Raw genomic sequence first — 20,192 nt, forward strand, 5'->3', positions numbered from 1 at the left:
TATCTTTTTTGGCACAAAACAAACACAAAGTTCACGAGGTGTCGACAAAGGAAACAAAAAACCTGAGATCACATCAAAACTCTTCAGTCATAACGGTTGTAAAACCACAGCAACTGTGCTGGAGGAGTAAAATTGGAGCTGAATCAAGCGTGAAGTTTCACAGCGTGAGCACAGAGAAATCACAGTGGATTCCAGAGCGAAAGCCCGCGAGTCAGGATTAGCATCGGAGGCTAAACGCTGTTATCGGTTCTGATTAAGGAGCGTGTACCTGGTTCCCGCTCCACCTCCGAGACAGCCACGCATGTCAATAGGGCTAATTGGCTCATTAGAGCAGGCATTTAACTGTGCTATAATCATTCTGTGTCATCACACCGGCGTGTGAGGGGGCTCCGGCGATTGAAAACCCCTCTAACCCCGGCAGTAATCTGCGAGACGAGATGAGAGGCTCTGCTGACAGAAGGATGGAGCGCTCTTTACGTTTTTCAGCTCAAAGTCACGGCTTCCATTCGCCAGAGAGAAGCTGAAAAGGAAGAATCCTCCCTAAAAAAAAAAAAAAGGGTGGAAAACCCACCGAGACAAAAGGAGCAGAAATGTTTTAAGCTAAAACACAAATTTCTAAGAATCTCAACTTTGATCAACAGACTGACATGAGCTGCTAAATGTCACGCCGTTGATTGAGTCAACAGTCGGGCGGCGGGCTGCAATCATGACGTTTGATTTTTCTCACTATCAGAAGGAAATATGAGCAGAAATTCTGGCAGTTGCTGACAGAAGTCATCTTTGACTTCACCTCAGAGACAGTCGAGAAGAAGAAATAAAAAAAAGAGGAGTTTCGAGCTGGTTTCTCATCCTCCTCCTGGTACAATTTAGAGTGATGCAAACATTTATCAACAATCCCAGCACCAAATTAGGAAGCCTATTTCAGACGTACAGAAAGAAGCTTTTCAGTAAAAACTCGAGAGAGACCTTATTAACCCTTGTGCTATCCTAGATGACCCCCCCCCCCCCCCCTTCCATTGACGTGTCCCCCCTACCATGACAAAGGTGGATAAAGGTGGAAAGATTTCATGTAATCCATGGACACCAGTGAAGATCACAAATCATTGAAGAAAAAAGGTTCAGAGCACTGTCTAGTGGGTCTAGATGACCCACCTCCCAATGGTAAAGTGCCTTGAAAAGCACAAGGGTTAAGCATTTTATTTAAGTTAATTAAGATTCTGATTTCTGATCAGAAGCTAAAAGGTTTCATTATTATTATTTTTTTCGTGAATATAAAAGTGCTTTAGATATTTTTTTTAATTCTTTTTTCCAAAACATCCAACATTGACAGAGTATGAATAATTTTCCTTCAATTTCAGCAGGTCCAGCATGATTCTATTTGATGAAATACAAAAAGAATGTTTAAGAATGTTTTCTCTTACAGGTTTAATCTTGTAAAACTAAAAAAAAAAAAAGACGAGAGAAACTGTTTTGTTTCTGCAGAACCTGTAGTCAAAGTGTTAATATGAGGTCGTTTGTTGAAGTTTCAGTGCACCTCCGTCACGCTGCCCCGTAAATGAATGTGCGTCTTTCTAAAGTCCGCTGAGGCGATGCTCTAAGCTCTTTCTGCAGAAACAGAGGAAGTGACAGAAAGAGTAGGTGTAGTTCCAGTTCCTCTCTGTTAGAAATCCGCAGTTAACCAAGAACTGTACTCTGCTCTGCTAAACATGAAACAGACAATTTAAAAAAAAAAAAACGCCTTAAAGTCAACGATTTCCAAAAAAATAGATGTTCCAAGTGGATCATCAGTGTGTTATGTTTCCATGATTTCATATCGGGGCATAACGGAGGTTTTGTAGCCACAAAAGAACCCAAGAAAATCTGTGTCAAATGCAAATTCAAGTATTACCTATGAAAAAAAAAATGTAAAGCCCAGTTTACTCACAAGTATTGAGTCATATTTCAAAGTAATGTGCAATTCCTGATCGACAATTCAATGTGTAATTTGATCAAACAATTTGAAAATGTAAAATAGTTGTTTAATATTTTATTTTTTAAATTGTCATAGTGAATCGTAAACTCTTAACATTGAATTCTAAATTACCAAATGTTTTTTTATATTCCAAGTCTGAATTGCATGTTAAATTGTCAAATGAGAATTGCATAGTACTTTGAATTATGACTCAAATGAACTTCCATACACAGACTAGCTCTGCTGGACCGGTGGTGGAGCTATGCTGCGCGGTGGCCGAGAGGTGCCAGACACGTTTCCACGTTAACATTTAAGAGACAACAACCACAAATCCCAGTACAAAACAACAAATACTGAATCACAACAGCACATCTGGGTGCAAAGTGTCAAATACTGAATCATATGTTGTTGTTGTTGGGATTTGTTGTATCTTAAATGTAAAGGTGTCTTGCACCTCTTGGCCACCGTAGGGCCAGGGTAGCCAGCCAGCCCACTGAAAGCCCACTTCAGCCAATGTGGGCAAACACAGGTGGGGCCACCACGGAAACTGCAGGCAAACCCATTAGGGGGCCCACATTTTCTGCCCACTTTTAAACCATCTGCTGGCTGGGTAGACTCGCCGCATTTGTGTGTGCGTAATTCCTTCAGTACGTTTGGTGTGTAACTGTGTGTACTGTGTTTTACTTTTTTTTATTTAACCTTTATTTACCCAGGAATGCCCCATTGAGGTTCAGAATCTCTTAAAATTAAGATTAAGAAGCACAACACGGCGTTTACCCTCGAGGTGAACGAGGGCCTGTGAGACGCCTTTTGTGTGTAGATGGTGCGTTTAAATGCTGCTAGAATGATGGGTCATCAGAGTTTTCTTACCAGCCGCTTTGAACTTAGATTGTGAATATTATTAGGTACAAACTTGACATTTTCTGTCACTTCCTGCCCTGATAATCGGCAGCGCCACCCGTCAGCATTAAGCGCTGGTCCCAGTCACAGCGACAGCAGGTCCTTCTCCACAGCCAGACAGCGGCGCTCTCGACCTTTTGAAAACGTAATTATTTGAGCAAATCTGTTGAAGAAAGTGGGAAAAAATGAAACTTTTTTTTAATGCACATGATTCACAATTTAAGTTCAAAGTGGCTCTGAGCAGGGCGGCCAACTTTTCATAAAGAAAGATTTGGAAGAATCTGTCAATCAAACTCTGAGCATTTGACATGAGACAACCTTCTGACATTGAGGCCTCTGGTTGGCCACTTCACTTCAAAAAAAATAGCATGAAAAAAATGAGGATTATCGAGAGCATGTTAAAAAATTAAAAGGTATCACAGCAAGAATGGTTCTTCTGACCAATAGAATGGTTGCGATCAGCAGGTACTTCCTGTTTGGAGTCACTCACTCCAGTTCTCTTTTACAGTCAATGCCTATGACAAAATCACACCATTTATCAGCCTACAGTTTGTATCAGCCGTTTGTTTGGAATGTGTTTTAAAAGACCAAAACAAAACAATGATTGTTGAAAAACCTTTTACATCTTTTAGATCTTGGTAGACCGGACATATGATTTATTTATTTACCATGATTTTTTTTTTTTGGTCCCCATTTTAGCTCAGATATCACTAAAATGGCGTAAGACTGATCGTGAGAAAGTATTTTGTCCTCCCCCGTCCCTCTGCAGCAATGGAATATTCCAATTGACAGCAGGTTGACGCGCAAGCAATAACTGTATACGAATACTGGACTGAGGGACACCCCCCCCCCCCCCACACTCCAAACAGGAAGTACCTGCTGGTTCCAAGAAGCTCATAGAATAAACAGCTGTTACTCAGTCGTTCTATTTGTCAGAATAACCAGTTCTTGATTCAATGAAGTTCATTTTGTCTATAAGTTCTATTAACAAACAAGAAAACCATATCATGGACTGGGAAAAGGCCAAAGTCCTCCGCACCGAAGACAACAGACACCGCAGATGGATCATGGAGGCGGTGGAGATCAGAAAACGAGCCCACACTTCCATGAACCGGGATGAGGGGGCTTTCCTGCTCTCTCACACCTGGAGCAACATCCTCCAGAGAAAGACGGACATCAAGGGGCGGAGTCACTTGTCAAAGTTTGACAGGTGACTCCGCCTCAGTCACAAATCAGCTGTTTTTAAAGACGTCACACGCCACCATCTGATGACGACCCTGACGAAGGTGGAAGGCATTCTGCCGAAACATGTCGGTAGGTTTTACACAAAACAAACCCAGTGTCTGATAAAAAAAATAATTTAAGTGCTTAATAACCAGTTCTTGCTCTGCTGCGTCTTTTAAACATGTGTCTGGTCATCCACATTTGTTTCTTTATGTTATTAAGGTTATAAACGGACCAATCAGATGCCTTAATAAAGGCCTCGTGTCGAATGTTTGAAGCTTTTGGTTCTTCTGAGCCTGCCTTCAGTGGAAAGGGGTGTGGCCTTCTAATATGCTCACCACTGATTGGAGAATGCGGTTTCCGTAGAGCTGCGGACTAAGATCAACACGGACCGATCCGTGTTCGGCAGCAGAGTGGGTGAATGGGACTGTGGCTGCTTCCTAAGAAGGCAGTATAGCGCTCTAACCCTTGTGCACGTTAACGGTGGGAGTGGGGTCATCCGGACCCCATAAGATAGCATAAGGGGTGTAAGTATTTTGTGTTTGTCTGTTGCTTCTTTGGTGTTCACATCTGACGTGAAGCCGCGCTGAAAAGCCAGAATAAGTGTTTGATTATTTGTGTTTTGTCCTTTTTTTATGATTGTTCTATATATTTGAGATAAACATGCTTGCGGATCTAGTTTAACTGCTTGCTGATGTAGTTTAACTGCTTGCTGATGTAGTTTAACTGCTTGCTGATGTAGTTTAACTGCTTGCTGATGTAGTTTAACTGCTTGATGATCTAGTTTAACTGCTTGCTGATGTAGTTTAACTGCTTGATGATCTAGTTTAACTGCTTGCTGATGTAGTTTAACTGCTTGCTGATCTAGTTTAACTGCTTGCTGATGTAGTTTAACTGCTTGCTGATGTAGTTTAACCGCAGACCACTATTTCATGTTTTTGCTCTGACTGACTGCAAAAATGGCGGATCGATGTAATATCGTTAAAAACTGTTTCAAAGTCGGACTTTCCATCAAAGCAGCAGGTAAAACATTGCATGAATATTATGGCTAATTCATAACTGATTCATGTTTTGAGCGTTTTTTTTTTTCTGTTGGGTCTGGTGGTTTTTAGAGGACTGTTGCTCTGGAAAACCATGACTCTATTTAGCAACACTGGCAGAGATTAAATGCGGATTGCAAGAGATTTAAAAAATAAAATCCCTTTTAAAAGTGGAGCATACTTATCTGAGCGGCTGTAAAAATCACCACAGTGTCTGCAGGCCTCACTGATGGATCTTCCGAGTGTTTCTTCAGCCTTTGACAGATTCATTTAAAATAATCAGCTGGAAAAAAAGTAATTTCAAGTGTGATTCGGCGTGAGAAATAGAGGTGAGAGTTGGTCACGAATGAAGAATTACGCACACACCTAAGTCTGTTTCCTCTCCATATTATTCCCTGTTTCTTTTGCCAACATAACGATGCTAACAGAGGTTTTCATCTCAAACTAAACGATTAAAAACAGTTGGAAGCTTCAAGGCGTTCGCTGCGTCCGTGAAAATCTAAAAAGACCAGATTTGCCCGTCCCGAAGCTTTGTTTGATCACCTCTAAGTAACCATGAGGCCAGAAAGTTTCACTGAAGCTCTTCCTTTGTTGGAATCTCGATCCGTCACTGTCACGGTCCTGAAGGATGCAGGGGGGGGGGGGGGGGCGTCCTGAGGGTCCTTGAAAGCTGGCACGGTGCTGACCAAGCCGCCGCTTCCTCTGAGAGGAATGTGTGGTGAGGCATCAGTCACTGCTGGCATTCTGGAGATGGTCTGCCAGTCCTTCATCATTGTGCCACGCACACACATCAATACATCACTCTCAGCTCCCAGCCTGTGCGGCGCCGTGATAGGCAGGGGACGAAGAGCGCACAGCCTTATCGACAGCAATCCAGATGAACCAGCAGGAACGCTTCCCCAGCATCCCCAGACCCACAGTTGGCCACCGTTAGCCTTCTTTTAGCTACGACAGTCCTGAGGCTAAGGGGAGGGGGGAACGCCACTGCCAACCTGCACCCATGATTTGCCCCGTTTCCCTGGGCTACAGGGCCTCTAGGCTTACTGGCCCATGGAGCCATAAGCCCCGGCCTCCCAGGAGGCTCTCGGCCAACCCAGGCGCTTGGCATGGGCGGAACCGTCCAATGGGAGCCATCCAAGAGTTGTGGATAACCACGATACGTCCCCACCAGGGGCAATTTTTCCCCATGCGGAATGTCGACGGATGAAAGGAATGCGCTTCACAGGGGTTGGACCGGAATGAAAATGCTTCCTCCCTGGAATCATTTTGAACACAAGTCACTGACATGATAAACGGTAGAGAAGTCCTTCTCTTTATGCTCATAGCATCTCAAAATATTGTAAGTTGTGGAGACATCTTATGTTAGGATGTGTAACGCTTTCACACCGGAGCTTCAGCTCCAGTGTTTCCATTCTTGCCAATTGGGTCATTTAAGCTGAATTTATTTCAGCTACACAATAATGGAGGAAACTGTCCAGAAAAATGTCTTTTAACACTGAAGATAATGAAAATTTCACTGAAGACGTGAAAGGAAATGCAACGGTGCAAAGCTGCACTCAGAATTGGCTGGAATGACGTCAGTTCTGAAATGGTTGAAAAGTTACGGTGGTTGAAAGAACGTAAACATTGGAGCTAAAGCTGCAGTGTTAACGGGTTAGAGTTCATTTCCACTGGATGCAGGTGATGCCGTTTTTGTTTCACTCATACCTCTGCCGTAAATAAACTTTTTCTTTCCTGTTTTTTTCCAACCACTGGTCCTCCAGGAAGTCTGTGCACCACTATGGCCGCCAGCTGGAAGCTACAACCAGCAGTCAGACGTTTACTGCTGAAGAAAACGTCTTTAAGTTTTTTACGGAACAACAACCAAAGCTTTTACTTTGAAGCAGCGGTGGAAACAGGACAGCCGAGCGAAACGTAGAAAAACGGGCCTTTTACCTTTGGGACGTCCCATAAAACCACGCTGCCTCCTCATGTACTGGCATTAGTTACTCCTCTGACTTTTATGGTGATTTTACTAGACGCCTTTCGTTCCTTCATCGTAGGAAACTTTCTAATAAAACTGGAGGAAAGTGTAGAGTTTATCACCTGCTAATAATCCTTTTAGCCATATTTTATTTTGTGATCCTGTACGGTCACATCTGTGTGAACAGCTACTTCTTTGATTTCTCAGCAAAATATGGTATGAAAGCTAAAAAAAAATAGGAAAGCAACAACGACGGAAGTCTCGCAAAATAGACAAAGAGCTCCAAATTTTACAGAAAAAAATTCACAAATAATGACAAAAAAAACCCACGGCATCAAACTTTAGGAAAACTTTGCTTTAAGGTGTCTGTACGGGCTCCGCTTTGGCGGGAATCGTCCCTGTCAGATTCATGACGGCCGTGAAAATCACTGCCGTTTTGACCTGAAAGCCTCCATATTCCAGCGAGAACCCTCTGAGCTTTCTGGTTTTTACAAACCGTAGAGTCTGAATGTCATCTATTAAAGATGGCAGAGCCCACAACACAACTGGAAAACGCTGGCTGCTGAAGGATTGTGGTGATTTTTAATCTAGACATGTTGTTTTTTTAATTCGCTCCGACTACACTGCCTTGATGATTTTGATTAATTTGTCCAGGAAATGTTTGTGAGCGAGACATATACGGCGATTCATCTGCAAAATAATCCAATCATTACCAACTAATGACAGAGGGAGGGGGGGTGAAAAATGATGCGAGCGCGATGCAGCTCCCCAGCATGCATCAGGGCCCCGAACGGCACACAGGATGGGAGGCCCCACCTGTCACAGCCGTGCAGTAATTGCATTGTGGGCTCTGCTCTCTCCTCTCTTCCCCATCCGCCGCTCTTCAGCTGCGCACACAGCGCTCGCCCTAATGAAGCTGTTTGACGAGGTGGCAATTACAGACTTCTGTCACTGTCACCGGGGGCAACCGTGGAGGAGGCGCAGGGGGTGGGAGAGCGGTGCAGGATATCTCACCCCCGAGGGCTTCTCCTCACCCGCTGGGTTGCGCTGGATGGCGGGCCGGTTAAGACGCTGTCAAAGGCGACTGGAGAGCTGGATCAGGATGTTACTGTGTGAGCGATGGTTGGAAGGGAAGAGATGCTCTGCAGCGTGTGGAGACGTGTCTGGATTGATGGATGATCCTGTGAAACCATCACTTTGCAGTCGATCAGTACTGTCATGTGCAGCAAGAGAAGAGAAGATATTTTGAGAAAAAAATTTTTTTCTTCTGTTTTCAAGCTACAAATTTTCTACTTTTCAAATAGAATGACTGTCAAATTTGCTGCAAGACGAGCTATAAAGGTAGTCTCTGCCTGATTTCATCCAGGCAGAATAAATGTTAACATTTATGTACACGTATATTTGACATATATTGAAGGCTGCATGGTGGCACAGTGGTTAGCGCCATCACCTCACAGAGAGAAGGCCCTGGTTTTTATCCCGGCTTGGACCTCTGGTGTTACTTGACACGGAGAGCCACCCCGGTAGCCCGAAGGTACGTAAAAAGCGGCACAACATGCCTGCCAAGAAACCCAGCAAGGGCCCCAGCACCTAAGAAAACAAAGGTCCAACCACAGCAGGAGTCTTCATCGGATGAAGAGGATCATTGGCGTTCCCCCTGTTTATGTGCAGATTGTCGTCCGGTCATCGCCGGGCGGCCACCGACCGATGGCAATCGGTCAACAATCGTCATATTGAACAATCGCCCAAAAGCCGTTCCTTTTAAACCTTTTTTTAATCATCTGTAGCAGCTGCTCGGCACGTAAAAAAAAAGAAAATGCCGCCACCTGCCACATTTGCTGAAAAAGTTGCATTTCGGTCACCGCGCCGAGGCATTTGGGGAAATGTGACCGCAGTCTTAGCTGAGATCGGTGGAAGAAAAGGACAAACGAGAAGGATGTTGACATTAGAAACTCCATCCAGCTCATTGGTAACTGTGTCGTTAGCTGTCGTGGTAGGCGTGTGTTTTTGTCTTTCATATGAATGAGGATCATGTCAGACGTCGTCGTGACTGCATACAGTCGCAGATGGTTGCAAAAAAACAGTAAAGTGGAATTCTGGCTTAATCTGTTTTCCAGAAAAACACATCCTCGATCATTGAAAGGGAATAACTAAGTAGAGGAACGGTGGAAACAATCAGCAGATACTGTCCCGTGTTTTTTACCTACAAAAGTGACCTAGAAAAGTAATTTTTTGTGGCATCCTGTCTAAACTTTGTCTATCTTTCTCAGAGACTTAGCATCATTGTGAAACTTGAGTTTACCACAGAAGAGGTCGAGTTGTTGCAACTACCACTGGCACAGTGTGAAGAAAACATCTAGCCCATCAACACGTGGTCTGTCTTTTGGCTTTGAAATGTTTCTGTTCACTTTGCAAAACAAGGAATTGTTGCAGTTTAGCTGTGTGGTTTTGGAAAAGCCAACATAACAGGTAATAAGAGTAAACGCCACTCGGCGCTCACTCGTTTATCTACAAATTGCTCCTTTGTTTCTCGCTGACTAAGATAGTCGTCAGATAGAATGATTGGCAGACGTATCTTTACATTCACTGCACCCCACCCCATCTTACTCTTGTGCTTTTAATCTGGTCCAACGTTGATATTTTTAGCACCCACCCAACCTTTTCCAGTCACGTTGACTGCAAATCAGTGTTGCTGGTCGCTTTGTTTACGACTGCTGCAACAAAAATTAAGCGTTCAGCGGCGCGTGGTGAATTGGATTTCAATTCCAGCTCAGGTGCCATTGTTACCAGACAATAACTTGCACTAAATTCCTAATCTCACGCAACCTAATGTGTTTGTTTTTTTTTTTTAACAGTGACAGACACTAGGTGGACAATTCGGTTAGCGAGGCATAGCTAGAAATTATGCAGAATTAGAGATTCATCTGGTTGCAGTGGTTGTAAAAAAAAAAAAAAAAGCTTTGGTTGCGGCGGAAGGGAAAGGTACATAAGAAGCTTACAGGCATTTCAATTCTTAATGGTGTTGTGACGGATGCAGCGCAAAGTGGCATTGCAGGCCCGGATAAATGGCTGTGTACAAATATAGCCCCAATAAAAAATGCACAACCGGCTTCTGTGTGTCATCTTAAAACAACCAGAGAAATTGTTTTAACAAAGCTAAACCAAGTACAGAATTTAAGTGAATGTTTCTAAAACTTTTCTTCTTTTTTTTTTTCCAAGTTCAAGTATAAATATATTTTAAAAAAAAGGCGTTTGGAGTTGGCAATGACTATATTGTGTGCTTTGACTATTTAGGAATTCGTTAACATGAGTTTTTATGCTTTGACTCTTTAACACCAGAGCTTCAGCTCTAATGCAACTCTGCAACCGTTTACGCACTTAATGTCATTTTAGCAGATCCAGCACAGCGGTGGAGAGTTCACACAATCAACTGATTCCATCGCAGAAAAAGTAAGTCGCTTTTCAAGGAGTCTTTTCTAAAAAGTATTTATATTAAATGAATCAAGAGCAAAAAGTTTCTAAGCAACAAATTGCAAAGAATTAACAGACAAAAAAATTAGTTTCTGTTCCTAAAAACATTTTTCTTAAGGCCGTGTCACACACATATGACACATATGACAAATGTCAGACTTTTGTGGTTCATACCTGACATACGTGATTCTTAAGTGTGTCTTGCATCAAATGTCCGTCGAGGGTTTTAGCCGACGGGATTCGGTTTTTAGCTGGTCAGTATTTTTGGTGCGTTGAGAATGACGCAGTTTACGCACATTTTAAGTAGTTCGTACACAATTATTGCGTCAATCTTTTGCACTTGTGTGTGATTTTTGTCAGACGCATACACAGATTTGTGTCTTTCCACGACCGTTCCACGTATGTCTCAAAAACTTGTCACACATGTACCACTGATGTATAACTTTTTTAAGACACACGTCATGTAAAATTTTGTAATTGATGCACAAATCACTAATGAATTGTTGGAAACAGCACAATAATGACACATGGTTCTGTTCTACGTTGATTTACGTGTTCTTTGCGTGGTTTATTTATACTTCTGTGGTTTTAACATGCTTCATTTGTAAAAACATAATAATAATTGTGAAAATTTCACGTAAAGACCAAAACTTTTCCCACTTTTTCTTCGTACATTCAGCTGTGACCAATTTTGCAAAAATGTAGGTGGTGGCTGTGTGACACGGCCCTAACCTGGTCATACTATCAGGTTTTCCACATATCTTGATGGAAAAAAAAATAATTCAAACTCTAGTTCAGATTTTTAGGACATTTTGTCCTCTTTTTCTAAAGAGACAAGCCTTTACAAAGCTGAAAATGGCTTCCCTTTTTTTAAAAGAAAAATTAAGGAAAAACGTTTGTTTTGATGAAAATTGACTAAAGACAAAATGATAGGGTTTTCCATAGAATGCCACCTTGTTTTATAAGAAAAGGACATTAAAAAAATAATCGTAATTTCTTTTTTTTAAATCTTGAATCATTGTGTATTTTTGTTTAACACAGAGGAGTATTTTTTGTGCTAAAGTATTAAGAGTGCCCGTCTGATTTCTCGTTGTTGTAGGAACATTCCTAAATGTCTCTTTTTACCAACTTTATTTTATTACACCTGTATTTTCTGTTAAATATCAGCCAGTTTAAACTTTCTTCGTTCACTAGATTTCATGTGTAACCCATTAAAATGTGACAGATTTTCCCCTTAAATTTAGACTTATGGAGTTCAAATTGTATCAAGTCAGAACCGGATTATGAAAACTATGAAATGAATTAACACAGTGGGTGTGGGATTATATAAAATCGTTTCTTCCCACTCCTTTTCAAGCAATAAACCAAGTTCTACATGACTTTAGTTAATTATCTCTATATTTAATGAAGCATATGTGATTTAAGTGCCTTTTTGGTTTTGTTTTCTGTTTTTTTAATCTATGCACTTCATCATTTCTGTAATGAGTTTGATAGATCTGTGTAAATTCTTTGTTGCTTTGACTAAAATGCTTGAATTAAATCAAATCAAAAGTTTCTTCTGTTTCCTCTCTCGCTCTTTTCTGCACAAAGAAACTTTCCAAAGATCTTTAAACTCTGCTAGCTTGGGGGTTTTAGGAACAGATAAAGAATCTTGACGTCCCTCAAGAGTGAGTTGCAGATGGATGTGGAGGAGAAAATCTGGTAAAAACAAAATAAAACTCAGAATCAGATAATAACGTTGATACAGAAATATTTAAGTTAGGTATTTTATTTCCCTACAGCTCGGTACCAAAAGGTCAGCGGACCGGTGCCAGTCTGCGGCCCAGAGGTGGTGGACCACCGGTCTACACCCGTCTTTAGTCTCAGCGCTAAACTTCAGAGCTGCAACCTGAGACCAAACAGAAGCTAGTTATTCCTAATTGAAAGACAACGTGACTTCTTCTGTTTTCAAGCACCGTCAAGGTCTTCAGGGATCCAGCTTTTGTGGTGAGTGCAATCTCATTACGTCAGCCGGGTCCCACAGCCACTACATACATTTTGTGAGAAAAAATGGGAAATTTTTACAGATAAATGACAAATGAACCACCTTAAAAACACGGAGGAAATATGAATAAAGCACGCAAAGAACACGTAAACCAATGTAGAACATGAACGTTGTTATGATTATTGTGATGTTTGTATGCAATTTATTAGTGATTTGTGGGTCAAGTACGTAAATTTAACATAATGTGTTTTCCGCATATGCGGTATTAAAGTTAGTCATACGTGATACGGTAGTGGAAAGCTACAAATATGTCCATGCATGTCACAAAAATCATGCACTGTTGCGTAATTATGTTATAATTGCGCATTATGCTACATAAAATACACGTAAACTGTGCAGTTCTCAAACAACCGAAAAAACCCAGCTGAAAACCGAATTCACGTAAAAAAAAATTGACTGATATCTGTGCACATTGATGAATGACAAAAGCAAGAAACATTTATGAAATACATATATCTATCATTCATGTACCACCAAAGACGGAAATTTCATAGTGGCTGTGTGACACGGCCCTTATAAGGATTAATCCAACAATTCTCCAATGACTTTAAATAATGTGCTTGTAGGTTTACAACATATTTTTTTAATATCTTATGATAGATTCCATTTTTACATTTTTTCGTGAAACTCAAAAAGCAAACTAACATGTTTAGGTTTTGGGTGGTTTTATCGGGGGACCCTCCAGAATGGAATTAAAGGAAAGTTTTCTGCAAATCAATCAATGTATTATTTGTATAGCACTTATACACTTAACACAAAATCAAATCAGAAACAATATGACATAATAAATAAATAATAACAATAAAAGAATAAAATGAACAATCTGGCCCACCAGATCACTGTGGGTTCTGGCAGACCTCACAGTCCTGTGAGCCATTAAAAGCATTTGATCTTCAGATCTTAGGACTCGACGTCGACGTTAAACATGTAAAAGCTCAGAGGTGCCAGACTAGACTGAGCTGGAAATTACTACGCAACTCAAAGTACAGGAGTAAAACGAAGATTCATTTGATGCTACATGGGTGAGACGCTGCTCCGTTGTTAGCATTTGTTAGCCACATGCTAATACACACTTCCTGTACTTTGAGTTGTGTAGCAGCTCTGTCTCGGGCCAACTAAAGTGTACATGTAATATTCACCTAGTAAAGTTATTTTCACATGAGAAAAACTTACAGCACAAAAAAACCCGCCGCACTTTCTTACCTTGTTCTTGGCCGTTAGTTAACGTTTTAATCCACGTTACATCCGCCGTTTATTTTTCTATTCAAAGCCTCTAAAAAATGAAAGTCCCGCCACGCTGCCTCGCCGGATTTGACCTGCAAATTTCGGCCAATCAGATCAACCAGAAAGGTTACCGCCCCCAAGTGACAAACACGCCCCCTGAACACTGCTCGCAAACCCAGCGAGGGGTCATGCAGCGTCGCTCGGTTAGCATTGCGCTCAGTTATCTTTGCGCTCGTTCAAGGAATGGCAGCCATGGAATGCCATACCCTACGACCCGTGGCCCGCCTGTAGAAAACATGTCCACTTCTCTCTACACCTTGATATTTGGTGGGGGTCACCTCCATGGCCTGTACAGGCTGGACCCCCTGGAAGAACAGTTGTGGCCAGGCTGAGGCTGGAACTTTAGTTTGTTTTGTCGTCGTTCTCTGAGGACCAGTGGTGGGTCAGGTTTTCATTTTGCGGTTTCTAAAGAGACGGTTGATCTTTGTTTTTTCAACTATCGTGTCATGGTGGGCACATTCACGTGTGTGTTGCTGTGCTTTAGGAGAACATCAAGGTTTTGGAATCCTCTGAAATCTGATGTGTTTTTGGGATGTCATGGGGCATCACTGAGGATGAACGGTTTAAGGTCTGAGAGCTGGTCCTCTATATCTGTTTTTGAAAAAGTCAGAGAAATAAAACTGAGCTTTAGTCATTACTGTCGCGGTTTTAAAGAGCTTTGGCCGCTTTTACGTGAAACTCCTCAGCTCCAACAAAGACCTTATTAGTCGGGAGAGTCTCTGACCCAGTAACTTTTGGAAACCGTTCTACATGCAGTCCCTCATCAGAGCCCATCAGCGCAGTCAGACATGCTGGACGTCTGGGATTGAGTAATGAGCGCACAATCCAATTGAGCAGACGCAGAGGCCAGAGAAAGTTCAGACTTTAACAGAGTTCTGGAAGTCTGCATCCTCCTTTTTCTTTCTCAGCTGCTAGGTAGAGATTTTTTTTCTTGTTGTTGTCAGAAACAGATTACGCTTGATGATAAACTGAAATGACTCAGAGTTTAAAATCCCCCTGAAATATTAGCACATGCAGTCACTTCGGTTTCCCTCTCATCTCGGCTTGTGTCGGTGATTCATCTTCTTCCTGTGAGCAGAATTTTCCCTGTGGCCTTCCACCTGGTGACGGCAGGCAGCCGTGGCTAAATCCCGCCCACATTCTTGCACTAAATTACCAGCAATCAATCTGTTATTAGTTATCACGCCATCCAGACTCTCAGACTCCCTTTTCTCTTGACAGTCAGAACTAAAGTATGATTGACAAACTTCAGAAGTGGACCTGAAATGCCGCCGCCGTCACTCACACATTAACTCCACGCCGTGTTACTGCGTAATGGGCGCTATTAATAAAGCCGAGCCAGGCGTGACTGGACTTTCTCTGTGCAGCTGCCTCTCATGGTCGACTCCTTACCCAGGATTCAGTTGTGTGACTTTGGATCAGTCTAATCACATTTGTTTAATTAAGCACAGCTAATAGACTCTCCAGGAGTTGCGGCGTCTCGGTGTGGCTGCGGCGCTGCGTTGGAAAGCATGTCAAACAGGAGGCTCGGTAGCTGCCGAGGCTCCCGCGGCCCTGGATCATCATCTGCCCGACACTTCCCAAGCCCGACACCAGCACGGTGCGCATTAAAACGCCGGCTGAGTGGAAGCGAACGTTGGCAAATTGTGATCGACGCTCTTTTGGGTCCGCCTTCGTACATCCGAGCGTGCCCGGGTCTTTCTCTGCACCCAGATAAATGCGCTTGATGAAAGGCTGTGTGCCAAACAGAAACTGAAAAATGGTGAACAAAAGGCAAAAACAGAAAGAAAAAACAGACCCAGGAGTGAATTTATCAGAACTGAAGTCGGATTTTCGCTATAAGCTGAGTCAAAGGAGTAAAAGTTAAAGCAAGAACAGATTTACCACCAATGTGATCAGAAACAGACCCCCCCCCCCCCCTCCCCCCCCGCTCACCCAAATTAACCCAGACCTCAGGTCTAACTCGGTATTTAAGCCAGCCGTAGTTACTACACTTAGTTTGCTGGCAAACTGGAAAATTAGTGCCAAACGTTAAAATCACGACACACAAATGACGATAAATGTTAATTTCTGGACTTTAAAGATTTTTCTGTGCCAAAAGTTTGAGTTTGATGACCGTCAGAAGTAGAAACGACGACAAGCAGTGCCTACATTTCACCGGATCCACACAAAAAATACAAAGTAAGGTCTGAGAAGCGTGCATATGTTGGTTGACATTATCATGTTGGTAAAAAGTGGAAACCGGTGCTAAAGAAAAGGAAACAGCTTTCTTTAAGCTTCAGATTCATTTTTATCAGCCTTTAATGAAACACTTGCTGTGGACTTTTACCTTTACTGAAACAGCGCTTGGAAGTCCAAATCTGTGCTTTTCCTGAAGCTACACAAAAAAAACTCACATTGTTTTTGCTCTTCTTTTCATGTTTGGAGTGAAGTTTAATGTTCAAGGAACCGTGGGAGCTGAACCAGAACCAGAACCGGTACTGAAAAACTCCACACCAAACTCTGCTCCATTAACAGTTTTGAATCTTGTGATTAGCAGACATGAAATTGACTATTTTAATACTCTTGACAGCAAAACATTGTCTGCATTCGCTCTGATTAAGAAATTAAAGTCATTTTCACATTTTTAGAACAAACAAGAAGAGCCAGAAACAGAAAAATCAAGGGAATCAGAGCAAAACTTGTTTAAAACCTACTGAGAGGTCGTGACACTATGATGTCAGCTGACCAGAAACTGCCGAAATATCGATTCCCTGAAGACTCGTGGGTGCGTCCAGCTCTTCTGCGAAGACGAAGCAGCTAAAAAGTCAAACAGAAAAGTGTGACGATGGGAAGACGCTGGGAGGGCTGGTGGCAGAGAAGACGGAAACCGAGACTCCTGACAAACCAAAATCACAACCCGTGAAGCAGCCGTCGGCTTTTCTGCGCGTCATCAGATGGTGGCGGCGTCTCTTACTGTCACTCAGGAGCTTTTCTCACTTTTCCACCGTTTTTTAAATTCTCAGTAGAACCGGTCAACGATCACCTGCTGACAAATTACGAGTCATCTTATGTTGTTTTCCTTCTGCACATCTTTAAATCTGGTAAATGTCTTAGTCACAGCTGCCCTTTTACGGCGCGTGTGACAAGCCACAGTGAACACTTAAACAACACGTAAGGGTAATAAGTAAGGGGGGAGATGCAGGCGTGTCAAATGGATTTGTCACTTTTTAATGCCCCCCTAAAATCTATTTGAGGTTTGCTGCAGCCTGAGTGTTAGTAATGAGGAAATTAGACGGGGTGTAGTTTGTGAGGCCTTCCTACGGGCACTTCTGTGTCACGTGCACACTCTTTGCATGGACCAATCGCTCGCAAGGAGCCAGTTTTCGCACCTTATTAATTACTAGAGTGTGGCATAAGGGCGCCGTACGACAGCAGAACTTCCAGTATCCTTACGAATACTTCCTGATACTCTTTTTCACACACACACAGCAATGGTACGTTCCATTTTCACGATGTCCCTTAAGGTGGCCGTACGAGCCTCACACCTGCGCTCCCCTCCACGGACCCGGACGACCCAAAACATGTTCAAACATGTTACCATGCGGGGCCAACCCCCCTACCACCTGGCTCTGGTGGTAGGGCATTTTCTACAGGTGACTGCACACCTGGCTGTGTCCCGTCATTCCACTGAATCTGGTGGTAGGGCATTTTCACACCTGGCTGTGTCCCGGACGGGACACAGCCAGGTGTGAAAATGCCCTACCACCAGATTCAGTGGAATGAAGCCAATTCGGTCGCCATTTTTCCACGATATTCTCCGCCATTAGTAGTCTGTTGACAGTGATTGGTTCAAGTTGGTCTTAACCAACATTTCTATGGCAACTACTGTAGCCAATCCTGAGTAAGCTTGTTGGAAGTACACACCCCTTCCACTGAAAGCGTTTCAGGAGAATCTCGGGCCAGCGGGCTCCACCTACTTTTATAGAGGCATCTGATTGGTCAGTTCACAATTTGAGATAAAGAATAAATATCACATAGAAGATGTTAAAAAAAAGTGAGTTCTTCTGACCAATCGTATGAGTAACCGCTGTTTATTTCTCTATAGAAGTCACTTCCTGTTTGGAGCGCCAGGGGGAGGGGTCACTCTATCCAGCTCCTATTTACAGTCAATGATTGAAATCCAGGCAGCTTGGGCTTGTGTGTGTGTGTGTGTGTGTGTGTGTGTGTGTGTGTGTGTGTGTGTGTGTGTGTGTGTGTGTGTGTACTCCAGCTGCATGCCTCATTGCAAAAGCCAAACATGTGTCAGTGTCGCGCGGTGACCAACACCCTCCTATAAATACATTCAATGCATTATGGTCACACAAATATGTGAAGAAGGTTTGGTGCGTCATTTGCTGTAAAATGTCCATTTTATTAAAATCCTAGTCTGTCATTTAAATCCAGAAAAAGCACGACTGCTTTTGAAAGACACAAAAAGCTACAATTAAAAGTTGTACTGCGCTGTGACAGCTCCATGTTTGTTATTTCCAGGTGAACATGAGGGGGGGAAAGCACATCTATCATAAAAAAATCTATTTTTTTTTTCATTAACTGGAATATTTGCAGCCTTCAGAGCAAACTCTGCTGTTTCTTTAAAAACACTTTTGATGTTTTATTGTCTTAGACATGATTGAAACTGCTTCACTGTTTGGCATCACAAAAACAAAAAAGGAGTTTTAATCGAACCTCAAATATGATTGAAATGTTTACGTTCAGTAGCTGCGTTTCCATTCCACACATGAAAAAAAAAAGCAGAAATTGGAGCAGCTGTCAAACTCTGAAGGGAGGCTGAAGCCTTCAGTGCAGCAAAGTTGTGACTGTTCTCACCTTTTCTGTTACAGATTTACACTTTGAAGGACCTCCTTGTGTCTGGAGCAGGAAAACACACCGGAAACGGTACCTGGTCAGGCACAGACTCCCTCACCATCTGGGCGGCAGCCAGCCGTGCTCAGCTGACGCTCTCCACATGTACAAGGTGACACTAAACGGCTGCAGCTGATGGGATAGTTCGCACCAGACGCTAATTACTCCTCCTCCTCCTCCTTCGCCCGGCAGTCTGACATCCCACAAACAGCTGGAGGCGAGCACGCTTTTTTTGGGGGGGGGGGGTGTTCTCTGATTGGCTCCACCGTTTGTCTCAGAGGTCAACTTTTTTTCTTCTTCTTTATTGTAGATTTCTAATCAAAAGAGGGAACAAAGGGCAAAAAAAAAGCAGAAAACGTTGTTTCCGCTGCAGCTGATTACAGAGGAGCTCGCAGAAATCCAGAGAATCCTTGTTAATCTTTAAAGGCTCGGCAATTATAACGAGCCAGTGAGGAAAGTTGTGAGGGCTAACCACAAACCCAGGGCTGCAAAGAAGGGGAGAAGAAAGAGGCAGCAGCAGCGGTGGAGCATTCCAGATTTAGACCAGACGTCTGTCTCTTCGCTCTTGGGCATTTTTCTGAGACAAATTACTCTTAGTAGTCAATAGCCTGTAATTAAAATATACCCACTTGATGGAGAAGCAACAGTGTCTCTGTGTTTAGTTATGGGTTGCAAAGATTAATTCTGGGGTGTGTAACCCTTGTAATTTTCCAAGTGCTCTTTATTGTTTAGAGAAGAAAAAAAAGCTCCAGATAATTAAATGTCTCTGCTTTGGTTTGTCGACACTTCTCCCATGTGCCGCTCCGCTTTTGTGCTCCATCAGTGAGGATGGATGCAAAGGTCCGGGTCTGCTCTGCTGGTGAAGTTTGAGAAGGGGGGGGGGGGGGGGGGGTCCACTTTAACGCTGATGCCTCTCGGGGTTCGGGCTCTTTGGTCCCCCTTGTGGCCACTGTAGGAACAGCAGCTTGGTGCTGCATGAGGCGGCGTCGGAACCAGCAGCTGAGGTCCAGATGGACCGGGTTCTATGTGTTTGAAGGTCTTTACAGGAACCGCTGGATTCCCAGCCGGTGTCCCAGCAGAGAGCTGCGGGTTTGTGCGGGGGTGGGATTTCTCTCTCTGCTTTTATTGCAGATTTCTGTTACTTCATAGTGAAACTTTTGTGGAGTCCCGAAACCACAACAAATGCACTTTTCTGAGAAGGATTTGTAAACTGGAGTTACTATAAGAGCTGATGCTTTGGACTGCAATTATTTCAGAATTTTTCCAGACCCCCCCGCCCCCCGCTGTTGGTGTTTTGTTCCCTTTGTTCCTCCTCTAATTCAGTTTCAAACAAACGTGTAAATTAAGTGTAAACGCAAACTGGATCCGCGTGTTGTGCTAAATACAGCAAAAGAAACACGTTCGTGTTGTAAGTAAACAGCTGCGTTACCT

The sequence above is a fragment of the Oryzias latipes genome, chromosome 16 (genome assembly GCF_053564925.1).
Source record: "Oryzias latipes strain Hd-rR chromosome 16, Olatipes_Hd-rR_3.1".
NCBI lineage: Eukaryota > Metazoa > Chordata > Actinopteri > Beloniformes > Adrianichthyidae > Oryzias > Oryzias latipes.